Genomic DNA, 20455 nt, shown 5'->3' on the forward strand with positions numbered 1-20455 from the left:
GGAGTGCGAGTAGCAAGAGTCTGGGCTCCTCCTCCAGCCTGAGAGACGGCTGGTGCTACAGGGAGCAAACCTGCCCTGGTGACACTCTCCATAAGGCCCACTAGACGGACCAGAGCATCCTGAAGAACTAGGGTAGCAATAAACCCCTCTGGGACCTGAGCTGGGCCCATTGGAACTGCTGGGGCTCGAACCTCGTCATCAAAATCAACCTGAGGCTCCGCTACGGGTGCTGCTGCCCTAGGCTGAGCTCTGCCCCTGCCTCGGCCTCTAGCACGGCCTCGGCCTCGTCCTCTACCCCTCGTGGGAGCTGCTGCTGGGGGCTCGGGCTGCTGATCGGTAGATGAGGAAGTGCGTGTTCTCGCCATCTGCGAAAGAACACAGTAGAAATTCAATTAGCTTTGAGAAACCAAACTGCACGACAAGAAAGAACAAATGTGAAGTTTTGCTAACTAGGTAGCCTCTGGGGGATAAATACAGACGTCTCCGTACCGATCCCTCAGACTCTACTAAGCTTGTCCGTGAATTGTGAGACCTATGTAACCTAGATCTCTGATACCAACTTGTCACGACCCGGATTTCCCTCCCTCGGGAGTCGGGATGGCGCCTACTCGTAGAAGCTAGACAAGCCACGAAATTATAAATTCTTAACTCTTTTGTTTTAATCTTTTTTACAACATACATTAACAAGTGATAAACATTTAAATAACAGCGGAATATGAGATTTAAACGGAAGGCTTAGACAAAATGAACCAAAATGATAAGAAAATCCACATATGTCTCTACTCAGAAATTGGTGTCACATCATTCATGGACTACTAAGATTACTACATACAACGGTTTGAAATAAAGTAACACTATCTGTCTTGAATACAAGAGATAACAGAACATAATAAAAGATAGAGAAGATGCCGGGCCTGCGGACGCCTGCAGGGCTACCTTGGTGTCTCAGTGGACTGAAGGCTGGCTCCCGAACTACTGATGTTGTCCCAGTGCTGCCTCGGTATCTTCACAGAGTGCAGAGTGTAGTATCAGCACAACCGACCCCATGTGCTGGTAAGTGTATGGCCTAACCCCGGCGAGGTAGTGACAAGGCTAGGACCAGACTCCAGATAAACCACTACAGTTATATAATATATGGAGGAAAATAAACAGGAATAAACAGTTTAAATGGGAGGGGGGTACATGCTTCGGGGAAACATATCAAATCCGACAGTAATTTAATAAAATATGGAGAGACAGTTCAATATCTACAACAAAGAAATAATACTACTGTTGCTGCGCGAAACCCGATCCCTTATCATTTAACATTGTTGCGGCGTGCAACCCGATCCAATATAATATCTGTTGCGGCGTGCAACCCGATCCACATATATATAATAATGTTACGGCGCGCAACCTGATCCATATATAATATCAACAGTGATCATAATAACAGTCCCGATAAGGAATCAACAATAAACTACACTATCCCGGATAGGGAATTCAACAGTACAAGTACATACGTCCCGGCAAGGGAGAATCAGCTATAACCAATCTTAACTCAACTCCTACTCATCTCAGTTATCACCATTTCTCAATCATAAGTAACTTCCACGAAAATAAACTAAGTCTTTACTCATTATCAAGACTTCACCCACTAACGCATTCGTAGGATCAATTAAGAATACAACAAGTATCAATTTAGGACTCACGGTCATGCTCAACGCCAATGTATAGATACTCGTCACCATGCCTATACGTCGTACTCAACAAGAAGCAAATAGCAAATAGGACAAAACTCCTAATCCCTCAAGCTAAGATTAGACAAGACACTTACCTCAAACTTCCACGGCCAACTCAAGCCTCAAACACCGCCTTTCCTTTCGAATTCGGCTCCAAATCGATCGTATCTATACATAATCGACTTCATAACATCAATAAACTCTAAACAATTCAATTCCAATGCTCAATTATAGCTTTTTAATCATTCTTCCCAAAAACTCAAAAATTGACCCCGGGCCCGCTTGGTCAAAACACGAGGTTCGAACCAAAATCCGATCCCCCATTCACCCACGAGCCCAAATATATAATTATTTCCAAAATTCGATCCCAAAACGAGGTCTAAATCATAATTAATCAAAAAGCTCTAACTCTACCCAAATCCCTAATTTTCTACCCTTATTCACATGATTTAAGCCTAGAAATCTAATGGGTGTTAATGTAAATTGAAGAAAATGAGTCTAAGATTACATACCTATGAATTTGTGGTGAAATCCTCTTTCAAAAATCGCCCAATTTGGAGTTGAGATGAAGAAGTTATGAAATTTTGAACAAATCCCGTTTTAGCTACTGTTTTAAGTGCTGGGCGACAGTGTTCATCGCATTCGCGATGAACACTGTCGCGATCGCGAAGGCTGCCAGTAAGTGGACTTACGCGATCGCGAGTTCTTCCACTCGTTCGCGAAGGGTTGAACCCCCTGACCTTCGCGTTCGCGGACACACGTACGCGTTCGCATAGAAGAACGACCAAAATCCCAGCCCCCTCCAATTAACATTACGCGTTCGCGTCACACAAGTCGCGTTCGAGATGAGCAATCCCCCAAAGCTCCGCGTTCGCGACTGTGGCTTCGCATTCGCGATGGACAAATCCACCCCTGTCCCTATTTTCTCGATCGCGAGAGTGACTACGCGATCGCAATGAACAACAGGCCTGAGCACCTGTAGCAGAAAATCTGCAACTTTTCCTTAAGTTCAAAACTTCCCGAATCACATCTGAAACACACCCGAGCCCTCGGGGCTCCTAACCAAACACGTACTAACCCAACAACATCATACGAACTTATCCGTGTGATCAAATCGCCAAAATAACCTCAATAACAACAAATTAAATCTCAAAATCAAGGAATTATTCTCTAACTTCATAAAACATCAACTTTAGCAATTTAGGTCGGAATCACGTCAAACGACGTCCGTTTTTCACCAAATTTCATAGAAACATCTTAAATCATATATAAGACCTGTACCGGGCGCCGGAACCAAAATACGGGCCCGATACTAACATGTTCTAATCAAATTTCATTTCAAATTTCCTTAAACAATTTCTGAAAACAATTTCCTTTAAAAATTCATTTCTCGGGCTTAGGACCTCGGGATTCGATTCCGGGCATATGCCCAAGTCCCGTATTTTCCTACGGATCCTCCGGGACCATCAAATCACGGGTCCGGGTCCGTTTACCCAAAACGTTAACCGAAGTCTAATTAATTCATTTATTAGCCATATTTTATCATTTTTCACAGATTTTCATGTTTAAGCTTTCCGGCTACGCGCTCGGACTGTGCACGAAAATCGAAGTCTCTCTAAATGAGGTTTTCAAGGCCTCGGAAACACAGAATTTCATTTAAAATCAAGTGATGACCTTTTGGGTCATCACAACATCAAGGAGGTTCAAAGGTTGACCGGGCAGATATCCGTGTTAGGCCGGTTCGTCTCGAGATCGTCAAATAAGAGCCATCGGTTCTTCTCACTACTGAAAAAGATGAACAATTTCTTGGACTCCGGAATACCAGCAAGCTTTGGAGGAACTCAAGTGATACCTGTCGAGCCCTCCTTTTCTACACACCCCGAAGGCAGACGAACGGTTGTACTCTACATGGCAGTTTCCGAGGTGGCGCTAAGTGGTGTCCTAGTCCTGGAGGAAGAAGGTACACAATTTCCTATTCATTATGGTAGTAGAACCTTAGGCGATGCCAACAAGGTATCCTCACGTAGAAAAGTTAGTGATCGCCTTACTAAGCACTTCCAGGAAACTAATATCGTACTTTCAATGTCATCCCATATGTGTCGTGACCTCTTACCCACTGAGAAATATCATACATAGGCCTGAGCTCTAGGGCTGACTGGCCAAAAAGGCCGTAGAGATTACCGGGTACGATATCGAGTATAGACCCCGGACTGCCATAAAATCTAAGATATTAGCGGACTTTGTGGATGACTTTATGTTGGCCTTGATACCCAAGGTTGAAAGGGAATTGTTGCTCACCTCTAGGACTAGTTCGAGGATTTGGACCCTGTTCACGGACGGTGCCTCCAACATGAAAGGGTCTGAACTCTGTATCGTTTTAAAACCACCTATGGGTAACGTAATTAGGCAGTTCATTAGAACTATGAAATTGACTAACAATGAAGCTGAGTATGAAGCTATAATTGCAGATCTAGAACTAGCTAAAACCCTCGGGGTTGAAGTCACCAAGGCCAAATATGACTCCCTCCTCGTCGTAAATCAAGTCAACGAGACATTCAAAGTAAAAGAGGAACGGATGAGGAGGTACTTGGACAAGTTGTAGGCGACCCTACACCAATTCAACGAATGGACTTTGCAGCATGTGCCTCAAGATCAAAATAGTGAGGTCGATGCACTAGCCAACTTGGGGTCGTCTGTCGATTCCAATGAAATCGACTCAGGGGGCAGTGGTATAGTTGATGAACTCGGTGGTAGAAGAAGGTCACGCCAAAGTAAACTCGACAAGTTTTACTTAGGAACGGGGGAACAAATACATAAACTACCTCAAGACAGGAAAATTGCCATCGGATCCCAAGGAATCGAAAACCCTGCGTACCAAAGCTGCCAAATTTAGCTTAGTCAAAGGAAAATTGTTTAGAAGATCTTTCTTCGGCCCATTGGCTAGGTGCTTAGGTCCAGGGGAGACCGAATACGCCATGAGAGAAGTCCATGAGGGCACTCGCGGGAACCAATCGGGGGCAGAATCCTTGGTTCAGAAACTAATCAGAGCCGGTTACTACTAGATTGAAATAGAGAAAGATGCGAAAGACTTCATACGGAAATGTAACGAGTGTCAAAGACACGCCCGATGATCCATCATTCGGGAGAGATGCTTCAACCGGTCCTGTCGCCATGGCCGTATATGAAATGGGAAATGGATATCATTGGCCCCCTACCATGATACATACAACCCATGATCAATTATTTTGTCAAATCGGTCGAGACATAAGCATTTGAGAAGGTCCAGGAAAAAGAGGTCATCGAATTCATATGGGATCACATAATATGTCGATTTAGATTACCGGCTGAGATCTTTTGCGACAACAGAAAACAATTCGTCGGCAGCAAGGTAAGTAAGTTTTCCGAAGAACACAAAATCAAGAAGATATTATCAACACCATACCACCTTGATGGGAACGAGCAAGCGGAATTGACAAACAAAACCATACTCTAAAACTTGAAAAAGAGATTGACCGATTCAAAAGGAAAGTGGAAGGAAATCTTGCCCGAAGCCTTGTGGGTATACCGTACGACTTCGAAGTCAAGTACCGAAGCGACCCCAGTCAAGGTAGAGTGAACCGAGCCTCAGGTTTCACTATGCTGCCAAAATGTCAAACGACGAAGCCATGATCATGAGCGTGGAATTATTGGACGAAAGGCGGGAAGCCGTCCTGGTCCGTTTGGCCTCCCAGAAGAAGCAATTATGTACTACAACTGAAAAACCAACCATCAACATTTTCAAGTCGGAGACTTGGTGTTGTGAAAAAGTAACGCTACACACTAGGAACCCAAACGACAGGAAACTGGACCCGAATTGGGAAGGACCATCTAGAGTTGCCAGAATAACGGCAAAGGCTCCTATAAACTCGAGTCGGGAAACGGTGTACCACTACAGAACAACTGGAATGTGGCACACTTAAAGCGGTACTACGTCTAAGGTACAAACTCAATTCCCTTTTTAATTTTGTTATATTACGGACTAACATATGCATGTACTCGGTCAAGGAAAAATGTGACTATTAGGTTTGAAATCATGTGTTGTACTCTTTTTCCTTGAGCCGGTTTTATCCCAAAGCAGGTTTTTCGTCAAGAATTTTAACGAGGCAACAGCAAAATGCGCTACCTTAGTTTTGAACACCGGCCTTAAACCAAAATTATTGATCGTTTGCACCAAACCAATAGTGTTATAGCCCTCACAAGTTCGGTCTCAAGTACTAGGGGCCATTACCCCTAGGTTAAGATCTTTAGAAAAGGAAAACTTTACATATCAAAAGCCAAGGCTTGGTGGTTAGGATTCATTTTAAGGGTCAAACGATCAAACAAATCATACCCATATAGCCCACTCTAGCCACGAAACAAGGCTTATATGCCTCCGATTATGTACTTTACATATAATGTAATGAAAGAAATATTTGTTTAAGAATTCTTTGCTTCCATCATACTTTATTATTACGTATTTCCCTCATCGATGCTTCAAAACGAATACTAAATCTTAAAGCCCATGGGCTACCCCGACTCGGGGATTGTCGTTCGGATAAAAAAAAACTGGACGGCCCGGGCTATCGGATCCGGAAGGCAACGAGCCTATTAAACAGTTCCCGAATATGAAAGGCTACGGCCGCCCCAAAACGGCTCGGAGACGTCTGAAGTGCGTACTCAGAAAGTAAGACCCTAACGTATAATCAAAACATATCAAAGGGTTACCCTCGGCAAAAACATCATTGTATATGACTAAAACACTCAAGCATCTTAAAGGCCTTCGATTTTATCAAAATTTTAAAGCCACAAGTAATCCGGAATAGCCATCAAAATCGATCTCCATTCGGACTTTTGGAGAACGGATGCTCCAGATTATGTTTGATTCTATGCTAAGTCATTAAGAACGATACACAAATAAAAGGATGTAAATAGATGCTGAAAAGTAAAAACATGGTGTTGTAAAAGGAAAATTTTTATATATACTCCAAAAAATATTAACAAAGGCATGATAACCATCATCGGATCTTCACCAAAGCTTTACTCGGCACCGGAACCTTCTGAACCTTCGAACCTTCGAGACATTCGGGCTCATAAAGTTCCTTTGTCTCCTCGAGGGTCTTCCTCTAGGACAGCCACTTTACGTACTTCGTTTATGTACTCTACATATAAAGCAATGAAAGAAATCTTTGTTTAAGAATTCTTTGCTTCCTTCGTACTTTATTATTACGCATTTCCCTTTGTCGATGCTTCACAACTGATCCTAAATCTTAAATCCCACAGGCTACGCCGACTTGGGGACAGTCGTCCGATAAAAAAAATTGGAGGGCCCGGGCTACCGAATCCTGGAGGCAACGAGCCTATTAAGTAGTGCCTGAATATGAATGGCTACGGACTCCCTAAAATAGCTCAGAGACATCCGAAGTCCGTACTCAGAAAGTAAGGCCCTTACGTATAATCAAAACATATTAAAGGTTACCCTCGGCAAAAACATCGTTGTATATGACTAAAACACTCAAGCATCTTAAAGGCCTTCGATTTTATCAAAATTTTGAATCCACGAGTAATCCGGAGTAGCCATCAAAATCGATCCCCATTCGGACTTCTAGAGAATGGATGCTCCAGATTATGTTTGATTCTATGCTAAGGCATTAGGAACGATAGACAAATAAAAGGCTGTAAATAGATGATGAAAAGTAAAAACATGGTGTTGCCAAAGGAAAAAATTCATATATGCTCCAAAAAACATTTACAAAGGCACGATAACCTTCATCGGATCTTCACCGAAGCTTGACTCAGCACCGGAACATTCAGAACCCTCAGAACCTTCAGAACTTTCGAACCTTCGATACATTCGGCTTATAAAGTTCCTTTGCCTCGACCTCGAGCCTCTTGGATTCTTCAATGTTGGCTGACAGGTTGAATCCTCTAGCGTGAATCTCCTCGAGGGTCTCCCTCCAGGACAGCCACTTTACATACTCGGCTTTCGTCCTTAAGCGGGCCTCGGCCACCTCCAAGTAAGTTTTATACTGGGCCAGCATTTTTTCAACCTCGGAGGAATCAACCGAGATTGCCTCAAAATTGGACTTCAGCGTGGTGCATTCCCGGCCAAGATGGTCTTGTTCCGAGACGGTTGAACCCAATTGTGCCCGGAGTTCGTCGTTTAACCGAGACCACTTATCGGCCTTGTCCTTTTCCACACGGAGCTGATCTTTGACTGATGCTAACTCCTCTTTCGTGGCCTTCTTTTCTGAGGCCAGCAGGTCCATCCTGCTCTTCAGTGCCTCAGTCGTAGTTAGGACCTCATTCATCTCGGCCTGGAGCTGATCAATCAAGTATACCTTTTTTTTCACCTGCGAGGTCGCATCGTTAGTCATCACGAGTAACTTCTCATTTTTAGCCTCAAAGATCCTTACCTACTCAACCAGATCGGCATGCTCCCATTTCACGATCGAGGCCTCCTTCTGTGTCTTTTTCCAACTCGGCTCGGAGAATTGGGAGGTCCTTGAGAGCCTCATCTTGTTGTTCATTGAGAGCCCTGTATATGCCTTTCTTCTGGACCTGCTCTTTGAGCTCGACTCGAGTTGGCCGATTTTCATTCGGGACCGAAGGAAGCTTTTATGGTGGAGCACTGAATCATGTAAGACAATAAGGTATTCATGAATACAACAACAAAAAGCGCCTAACATTAGGGCAGTCTAGCTGTACGCGCATGTATTCACATGTATTCGCGTTGTTGTATTCATGAGTATAGCAGTAAAAAGCGCCTAAAATCAGGGCAGTCCAATTGTACGCGCATGTATTCACGCCATGTATTCAAGAATACAGTAACGACAATCACCTTAAAAATCGGTATGTCCAGTTGTTTAAGAGAGGAAAAACATTCATAGCGTATTTCATGCCTCAATGGTAGTATATACCATAAATACTTATTTTGCTATAAAATATAAAAAGTAGCTATAGGAAATAATATTTCAAAATGATTTTGGTTTATAATAAATAGGATGTATACCTTTGCTATAGGAGGTAAAATAGCCAGAAAATCTCACTCGGTCTTCTCTTTTGCCTGTAAATCCACTATCAGTGCACCAGTATTGGTCAAGTTAAAATATGAAAGATTTTTTTTTTTTCAAAAAAAGTTAGAATACGAAAGCCAGAAACCGCTTTTTCCTCCTTTTTTTTTTTTTCCTTGAGGGATAAGAATATGTTGATCTTAAGCATTTTTTTGTTTTTCACTTAGAAATTTTAATGTTTGCATCCTTGATTCATATAGACCATTTCCATTAGCATAAGCTATTACTTCAGTTTATGTATGTTTAATTAACAATGAAATATATTAATGATTCGGTACTTGAGAGTGAAGACGCCCTTTTTTCAGATAAAAAGGAAAATTGATTCAAGTATATGCCTTAAGTGAGGACATGATTCTCCTTCAAATTTGTTCTCTTTGCAAGCCAATCAAAGTAGAGATCGATTACATAAATTTAAAGATTAAAAGAAAGGATATTTAGTGCAAGAATTCAGACAACTTGATAGAGAATTTATGTCTCAAAAATGATTAAATTAACTTTAATTCAACTGCATAAGTTTTGTCTTGTCAAGTCTGAATATGAAGTCTGTCCACAAATTAATTAAAACTTGAGAAGCTTATCAATAAACTTTATACTACAAACAAATTACTTGTCAATTTTAGTGCTTTCTCTCACTCCCGTGATAGTAGTTTAATGTTTTGATTTGTCTTTTTTAGTTTTGATCAAGATTTTCAATTGGAAGACTAGGCAGCATAGTTTGAACATAAAAAATTGGATACAGTGTATTAGATAAGAAATTTTTTTTACTAAACAACTCTTTGACTTAAGAATCAATTAAAAATTTGCAGTCATATAATTCACACTAACTTATGGGAAAAATAAGGTGCATGCTTCATGCAACATTTTCCATTTTGGTTATACGTGTATCCATTAATGCTTGTATACTAAGTCACCTCTTTTACTAACCTTATTCCTGCTCAAGCCCATAGTTATATAACATTTTTTTATCAACTCCTTATAATATAATATTCGACGCTTTACTATTATGCTTGTCAAACGAGATCTAATTTATTGAGAGAAAGCAATTTTATAAATCAAATTGAAAAAAGAAAAAGAAAGAAGGAGAGAAAGAGTAGTGGGGAGGAGATAGAATAAAATATATGATGAAGAGAATGGCCAGTGGGTTATGGAACTCAGAGCAAAGGAAGTCTTGTCTGGAAATCTTATTTATCTTTCACCTGTCCATCCATGAATCCTAAACCTAGGAAACTCTGCACAAAAACTTTACCAAACTTTCACAATAAATGAATTGAGAAAAAAGGACAATTCCCATGACAAATTGTTATCAACTCACAATGTTGTCAACAACCCAAGCTTTTTGAATATCCAGTGTCATATTGTTTCTTGTCTCCTAGCCCCCAACCTCATCTAACTAATCCTCCACAGAAACACTTTCGAGAAAACGGACGGATTTAGAATTTAAACTTGACATAGGTAGTTTTTGAGGTTTTTGGCAATAAATTTATTGTATTATTTAAAATTATGAATTTAGATCAATATGCGTTGAAACTTTTAGTGAGTTACATAAGTATATTTATATTATGCGTCAAGAATTACTGAATTTTAAATAGAACCAATGACCTCATAAAGTTTTTGAACCCCCTTAACCATTAAGCTATGCTTTTGGGTTGTGTCAAGGGGATTCAAAACATAATATATAGAGGTAAAAAACAGATTTTACCTTACATATACAGTGTAATTTTTAGACAAAGGGGGTTCGAATGAACACCATTCCGCCCCCTAAATACGCCCCTGTCCGGGGATGCACTTCACTCCCCTCCACCTACCCTAGCTAAGCGAAGTTTTGTTTTAACTTATATTTCTTTAATTTCTAGAGAAAATGTTAGTATTAAGTATTAACTGAGGGTTGGAAAGGAAAATTTTGGTTTAAGATTCGCCCAATTCCATTGTGCAAGATTAGCACTCAAACTTTACACCGAGTTCATTTGTGTTGACACCAAATTATGTGTCTACGTTCCACGTTCGAAGTTGGTGGTTTGAACTTGTTGTATTATCACTTCTTTCATAGACATACGTAGACAGATCACCAATTATAGCAAATAACTCTACAGAAATTGCAAGTTTAGTCCACATAATTGATTCGAGGTTGCCTAATCAAGTTCGACATGCAATGATTTCTCAAGGGTGTATGTATATAGTAGAACACATAAATTAATCTTCAACTTAAGCATTTAAAAAAGTAGAACATAAATCCTCTATCTCACTCATCATAAATAAATTTTGGTACTATAAGTTGAGGTACGCGTGCGGTAGGAGGATGCAGGTAGGCGTAAAGTTATGTTTATTAAAGTGCTGGTTCAATTGAATTCCATTCACCAAAAAATTATACTACGACATGTGAATTAGATTAGGACAAATTATTATTTTGATCAAACAAATGAATTAATAAAAATCCTTACTATAATAAATGTATGTAGCGCTATGATAAAAGTTGTTCAACCATTATCTTAGGTTGTATGTTTGAATCCTGGACTTTAATTTAAGAGGGGGGTATTCGTTCGTAGGTGAGCAAAGGCAGATCGATTCAAAATTTAAATTTTATGTGTTTGGCCTTTAAAGATTTTAATATATTTTTAATATTATGAATTTATATTTATCGTATTTATTGAATTTTAATAAATTTTTATGCATAACGTTATGTGTTATATAAAAATTATTATGTTTAAATAATGAACCCAATATCATAGCATTGGATCCGCTCAGGAGAGTAGGGGTGCTTATCCGGCGGATAATTACGCTTAAAGGTTCGGCTTATCGGTTATTGGATTATAAATGTAGTAATTCGCTAGTCATGCATCAAATAAGACAATGGCCGGATTGATATCGGATTAATGATTATCGGACGGTTTAGCAGCTAAACCAAATAGAAAATTTTTGAGCATTCAATACCAAACAGGTGAAGATTAAAAATAGAAAGTCTACCTTGACTCTACTCTCTAACGATAAAATCTACCGTTACTAGGAAAGATTCTCCCTTGAATCCGTCGAGAGATTATGATACGCTTTTTGTTCTTATATCACTCAATCCATCAATCATCTTTGTCTCTTTTCTTAAATTTGTATCTTAGGGCTTGTAGTCAATCAAAATCAATTTGAAAAGAATATTCTTGGTCGATTGGTTCTACGGAGTTCTCGCATCGCTTGGTTTGATAATGTCGGCAAAACTACTACAGTAGACTTTATCGCTAGAGAGTACAGTCAACTACTACAGTGTTTTAATAGTACTTTATATATATAGGGGTAAAAGTGTAAATATAAAAATCCTTAACGGGTTAATAATCTACCCGATAAAAAAATTGAATAATCCGCTCCCAAACCATTAAACCATTATAAAATCTTGATCCATTTATTATTCATTATCCCAATAATTTGATATTGATAAGCCAATAAATCATCAATTCGATTCGATTAACGATTTCGATTAAGTTTTGAACAGCCATACACGGACGGGTTAGGGTTAGGGTCACGTGAAGTGTTGAAGTCGAGAAGGGGCAAAGCAGCTTGGAGTTGGGGGGTGGGGGGGAGTGTAGGGGCACGAGGCAGCAGTCACTTTCATGTCTTCTAAGAATCAGTCAAAAACCCTTTAATTTGACCCGCATTAACCGCTTCCTTTTCTCTTTAGACTATGGGCCCCACAATATCAACGTGGCTCAACCCCCACCTCCTCTCACGTGAACTTGCCTCCCTAGTTGCTCTCCACATGGCCTCCTTTCTTGGTAGTTTTAATTTATTTATTTATTTAAATATTTTTGTGTCAGTTCTTACTTTCTAGTCTAATCTAATCTCCACATGGTTCATTCAAAAGTTAAAAAATTAAATCCAAAGTTTAATAATTAAAAAACGACACTTGATTTTTTGCTTGTAATAAGATCATTACTTAAAGAAGGCGTTTACATTTGGTTTTGATTTTGACAATTTTTTAGTGCATGTGCTCCTACAGAAAAGCATTTAAAATTTTCCAGTACCTCCAAAAATAGGGAGATTTTTACATTAGATTTATAATGTGTTATAAATATTATTTCAATTATATGAATTTTTTTAAAAAGAGATCAATGAAAAATAACGTAGGAAATTTGTAGGAGTAGGAGATTATTTCTTCTGAATAAATTCCGTACACAGCAGATTTATGAGGATTAGATGAAAACATAATGAGTGAGATCCTTGTTTTTACCTTTTCTTTATAAAACCTAATTAGGGTAATCATGTTCCTTATCTTGTTCGATAAAAGCAAAAATTGAGTAATTACAAGAATATTTTAGATACTACAAAAACCAATCATAATGGTGATGTGCAAGAAGTGACAAATCTAGGGAACTCAATTACTCCCAAGTCTCATCTCTTCAGCAGTAACTTTGCTTGTCTACAGTTCATTTGTTTATTTTGGATATATAAGAGGGCGTTGTTAAGTTATATTTTATTACGTAATATGCAAGGTGGACATTAAAAAATAGAGTAAATTTCATGGATGGTTATTTAGCTTTGGGTTCATTACTCAAAAGTCATTTTTTCTTTTATATGTTACGTAAAAGTCATTCAATTTTGTGTTCATTATCTAAAAGTCATTTTTCTTTCTTTTGGTACACATTTTGTTACACAAAAATCATTTTACTATACTATAGTTATCACAATAATCACTTTGATAATATCTTATAAAACTTTCACGTGAAAAATCTATTATACCCTTGATATTATAAATCATCTTATTTATGTAATACCTTTTGTATTTATATATTATATTTACACCTAGGTATTTTATTTAAATTAATTAACTTTATATCACATTATTTATTATATATTCATATATTTATCTTTTCATGGCACTGAATTTGTTTAATCATATCCAAATATGAAGATATTGTAGAATATAAAAACGACAAAAAAAAATTTTGAAATAATAAAAACAAATTTGTTTAACCGATGATAGTTTTTATAAACAGTATTTTTTTAAAAAAAATAATCAAAAATATTTGTGTTTAATATTAAGTTTTTTCAAAGCTATATCTATTAATATTATTTTTTGAAAGTGTTAATCTGATGTGTCAGTGTGTCAAATGTTGGTATTTTGTTGATTGGATTAATGATTATGGCTTGGCTGATAAAATTGTGAGCTTTGATTTAATAACTTTTATTACAAATATTTAATTAGACAAGAACGTTGACTTGAGATATGTTCACAGTAGTGTTACTGACAATTTTAAAAATGCTACCAATATATCTTGAAAATTAACGATAAAAGAAAATTAAATGTACAAATATATTATAAAAATAACAAATAAAACAATATTAAGTTATTTTAATTATAGATAAAATACCTAGGTAAAACTATATTATATATTATATAATATAGAAGGTATTACATAAATGATAGGATTTATATAATGTCAAGGGCATAATAGACTTTTCAAGTAGAAGCATTATAAAATTTGGCCAAGGTGACTTTTGTGATAATTAAGGCAAAGTAAAATGATTTTTGTGTAACAAAAGAAAGTAAAATGACTTTTAAGTAATGAACACAAAATTGAATGATTTTTACTTAACACCAAAAAGAAAAGTAACTTTTGGATAATAAACACAAATTTAAATGACCATCCATAAAATTTATTCTTAAAAAATATGAAGAAATTCATCGTATGAAGTGGATTGTGACCACTTGTTCAGCAGATCTAGTAATATTTTCTTTGTTATATGTAACTTATCTTAACTGGGAACTTTTGGAAACGTTAATTTGCATAGTTATTAAATAATGAAACATTCGTTAATATTCTAAGTTAAGACAAAATGCAACGTCTTGTCCTCTCTTTCTTACGACTTAGGTTGGCGACAATGAACGGAGGGGGAGGGGAATTTTGTTCATATTCAACTACTCCACCTGTTAAAAAAAAATCTTTCACTTATTTTCATAGACTATAGACCTAAGCAGAGAAAGTCAATATTTTTGTTTCAAGTTTATGTCTTGTGTTTATAAATAGGTTTAGGTCAATGGTCTAAATTTATTTTGGTTTCCCACCCGGTATCTGGTACTCGTATTAGAGTCCGAATATATTCTGGTTCGTACCGCATGGGGTTCCATTCGGGGAAAACGCTTCCTACCTCTGATTAAAAGGGGAGCAGCCCCATCCACTGCACCACATCCTTTGGTGGTCAATAATTAGAAAAATTGCAAGACAGAAACAGTATTTTTTTTATTTACACTGAGAGGAGAACATGATAGATGAATTCATCAATGAGCTATTAATTTATAAAACCAACTTACACAATTACAATTTTGAACGTTCATTTTTTGATTTTATCTATATAATTTTATTCTACAACGAAAGACTAAAACTTTTTTCTGTTCTTTTTTTTTTTTAATAATTTAACAGATAGCAAAAGAAGTTAAAAAAAGGACTAGCTAACTTTAGTCCTCTATTTTCCTTTATGATGAGAGAAGCAACCTTGCTCCTTTATGGAGGATTGACATTCAAGCCATACTTTTGTTTCCCACTCTTTTTGAAACGCACCTTTTTTTATTCTAGGGTTTCCCAATAATTTTCTCTTTTTTTCCTTTTTTTTTCCCTCCTTAGGAAGTAGTTGGAATACTTTTTTATACAGTAGACTAATATAGAGGTTAAATTGAATAAAAATACTTACGAGTCGCTTGTGTCCGAAATATTAATTGTATTGAGAAAAAATTAAGTTTATATATATTGAAGTAATTAAAAGATGACATGTCATGACACGAAGGCTGAATAAAGAATGATGATTAGTAAAGAGGCACGAGTTGCAACAGATACGAGCAGAGGTACGAGCAGAGACACGAGCAGATAATCAAAAGACTCGGCGCTCGTACCTATTTAAGTCCAAGATTTAAGGAGAATGCATCTGACAGCATAAGAAAGAACGGATACAGTATTTAATAAGCATTAAATACTGAAAACGTTAGAAAATCTGTATTGAATGATTGTCATTGAAACGTAACATTAAATGCCTTTAATTGTCTATAATAGCCTAATTATGACAGAGGCAAAACATACATCTTAGAAATAGCTATAAAAAGGAGAAGACTGATCATTTGTAAGGAAACGAAAGATCATCGGAATATACTGGTTTACTTTGCTTTCTTCTGTTCATCTTATAATTTGCAAAAATTAATTTCCTTTATTCATTTTATTTTTTGATTATCAGTAACCCGAGTTCTTCTAAAATAAAGCTTTGACCGAAATTCCACTTTTTGGTTAAAAATTAATAATCATGTAAAAGACGACCAACATATAATTAATAGCCAACGATATTGTATAATGCAACATATGCACCGCTACCAGGCTGATAAATAATATACTTTAGCAAATCGGATTGACTATCACTGTATGGGTCGAAATCTGACCAGATAAAAATCTGCATAGAGAGGAACGACAAGAAGTCACTTGGGCCGAAGTCGTATCCATACGATGCTATAATGACACGCACCTCGGCCGTGGCCGAGGTCGTGTATTTGGAATGCTTGTTCGGCAAATTGGATATTACGGCATTTCGGTGGGTTAACTGGCAATACAGTCAAATGACTTAGGTACTATGGTTAATGACCGTTGGGTAAAGGAGAATACCTAGTATATAAACTAAGTGAGAAGAAAAAGAGAGGGGGCTGAAACGAATTCACACACAGAGATATTTTCAGGGAAGAAGAAGGATCATCATCCCTTCCTCTCCGCTAGGGAGAAAGAAGCAAGGAAGCTCAGATCCTCAGTACAAATCGTTAGTCTCATCATATCAAATGTATGGGGGTCAACCTTATTAAAAATCGGTGACCCTTTTCATCTATGTATTCTTCACTACTATTGAATATTATGAAAATCACTATTCATTTTCTTACATAATGGGATTCAGTCATTGCTATAGTTAAACTTTATGATCAGTTATGTTTGCTCATTCTTATCTTCAATCTTAGATCTAGGGTAAATTATCTTTGGCTAGGATTTACCTAAAATCTTTTTATTTAAATTAGTTCGATAAGAAGTCTAAATCTTTTTGGTCGAACAATTTGGCGCCGTCTGTGGGAATTTTCTAGCCAAAGCCTTAGTTCCCTCTAGATCCAAACATGGTCTTAGCTCTATCTCCCGTTCAGTGATGTTCACCCTATCAATACGAATGTCAACTCGCGAAACCGGTCGGTAAACCCCCAAAACCACCAAACCAACCAAGGATAAATCCTTATGCGAAACCGGAGTTATGCCCGGTTTACACACGAAAACAATGCTGCGCCACAGCAGTAGCCCCGATGCGCTGTAAACATGAGCCATCATAGCGGACTATGCATACCAAATGCAGGTGTAACCCCATTTCCAGGTTAGTACCCAACGCCTCCTAAATCCTGCACAAAATCGCCTCCCTTCCTACTGTAAGAGACAACGCTTATTATGTAATTTACTAGCTAAAATACTCATTGTCCGTATATTTGTGGTACAACTTACATTTTTGCCATCTTTGCACGCCTGGGACTGACGAACCGGGACTCGAACTCGAGACCCTAATGAGGGAGTGGATCGTCCACCCACGAGATGCCAAAGCTCAACCGGTGGCGAGGCTGAGCGCAATGCCGAAACCGGAATCAGGTCGGAAACTAGTATCAGAATACAGAACAAGGCGAGCCGCCCTACGGTGCAATCCCTAGGTCATCGCCGAACGAGGGAAATCCCCGTATCCAAAGCGCATCCGTCAAGGGAACAGCCGACCAAGGTAACGGATTATCCCGTGTACCTCTAACCCGTATTCCTTCTTTTAATAAAAAAGAGAAGTGAAACAGAGAACAGGCACGTCCCCCCCCCCCCAAACACGCGAACAAAGGCCAGCCGACATACAGGCTCTAAGTGCCTCCCTGCAACACGGTAAATCAGGAAAACCCTCCACACCGTACCATACTACAAATAATAGACAAACGGCTCAGAACAAGCCGACACTATTAAGAAGCAATCTCCATAGCCTGGGACTGGGCGGTGAGCCCATGGAACGTACAGTCTCCCCTACACAGGCAGAACATGAACGCGAAAAGCTTGCCCACATGTTCGCCATGGTGATGCTACGCCAATTCAACAAATTAAATACTATGAGTCACGTCCGAATTTCATTCAAACTAATCAACCCCAAGGTGCCCAGAAGCCCAAGCAATAAGTTCATTCCCCGTCCCGTCAAATAGACTGGGACTCACCCCGACGCATACCTAAAATATGCAGCAACGCATGATATTCTCCAGTGAAAACAAGAGTAGATGAACTGGGACTCACCCCGACGTATGCATGAACGATGCAGCAACGAATAATACTCTCCAAAAAGAAACAAGGCAGCACGCAACATTCTTACCACCCTTACGGCCATCGGCCATCGCCAAGCGAAAGGAAAGTTTGACCTCGCTAAACTCATGACGGGTTACAATTCGACCTCACTCGAATTTACACCTTTACGGCCATCGCCCATCGCCAAATGAAAGGAAATTTCGACCTCGCTCGAACTCATGACGGGTTACAATTTGACCTCGCTCGAATTTACACCCTTACGGCCATCAGCCATCGCCAAGAGAAAGGAAGTTCGACCTCGCTCGAACTCATGACGGGTTACAATTCGACCTCACTCGAATTTACATCCTTACGGCCATCGGCCATCGGCCATCGCCAAGCAAAAGTGAAATTCGACCTCGTTCGAATTAAACAATCAAAGTTCGACCTCGCTCGAACTCATAACGGGTTACAATTTGACCTCGCTCGAAAATACACCTTTACGGCCCCCAGCATTGCCAGAAGAAAGAAAAATCTGACCTCGTTCGAATTAATAAATTTCGACCTCGCTCGAACTAACAAAGTAAAATTCGACCTCGCTCGAATCAGCAAGCTAAATTCAACATTCAAATTCCCAACTAAAAATTAGGGCCTCATCATAGGTCACAATTCGACCTCGTTCGAACTCACACCCATGCGGCCCCCGACCATCGCCGAAGCGAAAATAAAATTCGACCTCATTCGAATTAATAAATCAATGTTCGACTTCGCTCGAACTCATCACGGGTTACAATTCAACCTCATTCGAATTCACACCCATGCAGCCCCGGGCCATCGCCAAGTGTAAGTAAAATCCGATCTTGTTCGAATTAATTAGTCAACATTGGACCTCGCTCGAATTTACAAGTCGAAACTGACTTCAACCAAGTTGGCGAAAAATTCGACCTCGCTCGAGTTAACAAGTCAAAAGTTACTTTGCCCAAGTTGGCGAGACAAAATTCGACCTCGCTCGAGTTAACAAGTCAAAAGCGACTTCGCCCAAGTTGGCAAGACAAAACACGACCCCGCTCGAGTTGACAAAGTCAAGTTCAAATTAGCAGGTCGAATTCGATCCCACTTAGATCAACTACCAAAAGTCGGACTTATTGCGAAAAATATCCAAGAAATTCGAAAAAAAAAGAGGAGGGAAAGCCAAAAACGCACGAACAAAGACAAGCCGGCCATTTCATTCAAAGAAAAGATAAGTATCTTAGAAAGGGCCAAAAAAGGGGGATCCCACCCGGCAACAACAAAAGAACAAAAAAAAAACTAAATACAGAAAGCTATGAAAATTTCACTCGGCCTCATCTCCACCACCATCTTCTCCGGCATTGTCATTATCGGAAGGAAGCCCGTCTTCAATCTCATCACCCCCGCTGGCCTCCGGTGTCGCAGGGTCATACCCGCAGGCAAGACGAGCCTCGCGTGCCTTAACCGGAGCATCTTTAAAATCGGCCTCAGGACCACTCCCCGCCGTCCACAAACCCATATACATATCTCGTTGGGTCTCAGCATGGACCCATAGCTCGTACAAATGGCGGGGGACAGCAACAGGGGCAGATTCTTGAGAGCGGGCCTGAGCCAACGGCTGCGCCTTCTCGGCCTCGAGGGCCGTAACTCGGTCTCCCAGGCTCGAAGCATCCCGATCAAGTTCAACGATCCGCTCCTCGAGCTGTGCCTCCCTCAGTGTGGCCGTCTCCCTCTCAGCTTCCCGCTCAGACCTGAGGACGCGGATAGTGTCTTCCAGCCCCGCCGCACTCGCCAAAGCCGCCAATCGTGCTCCCTCGGCTCTCTCCAACTCGGCCACCTTCCATTCTAGCTCAGCCACCTTCTCCGTCCTCTCTGCACTCAGATTGGCGACTCTAGTGGCATTCTGCTCAAGCTCGGCCCGCAAAGACAACACCTTCGCTTGAAGGTGCTCGTATTCTGCCGCAACCCCTTTGCCCACCTCGAGCTCCTCGTCTTTGGCCCTAAGCAGCCTCTCGAGCTCGCTACATCCGCGGATAGACCGCATCTAGGGGTGTTCATACAAACCCGAAAAACCGAACCAAACCGAAAACCAAACCAAACCGACCAAAAAAACCGATACTTTTTGGTTTGGTTTGGTTTTGGTTTTGAATTTTAAAAACCGATCAAATTTGGTTTGGTTTTGGTTTTAATCAAAAAACAACCGAAAAAATCGAACCAAACCGACTATAGGAGTAGCTATTTCAAATTTATTATTGCACCTATATATATATGTATGTATATATATATATATATATATATATATATATATATATATATATATATATATATATATATATATATATATATATATATA

Source organism: Nicotiana attenuata, chromosome 3 (genome assembly GCF_001879085.1).
Source record: "Nicotiana attenuata strain UT chromosome 3, NIATTr2, whole genome shotgun sequence".
NCBI classification, from domain to species: Eukaryota; Viridiplantae; Streptophyta; class Magnoliopsida; order Solanales; family Solanaceae; genus Nicotiana; species Nicotiana attenuata.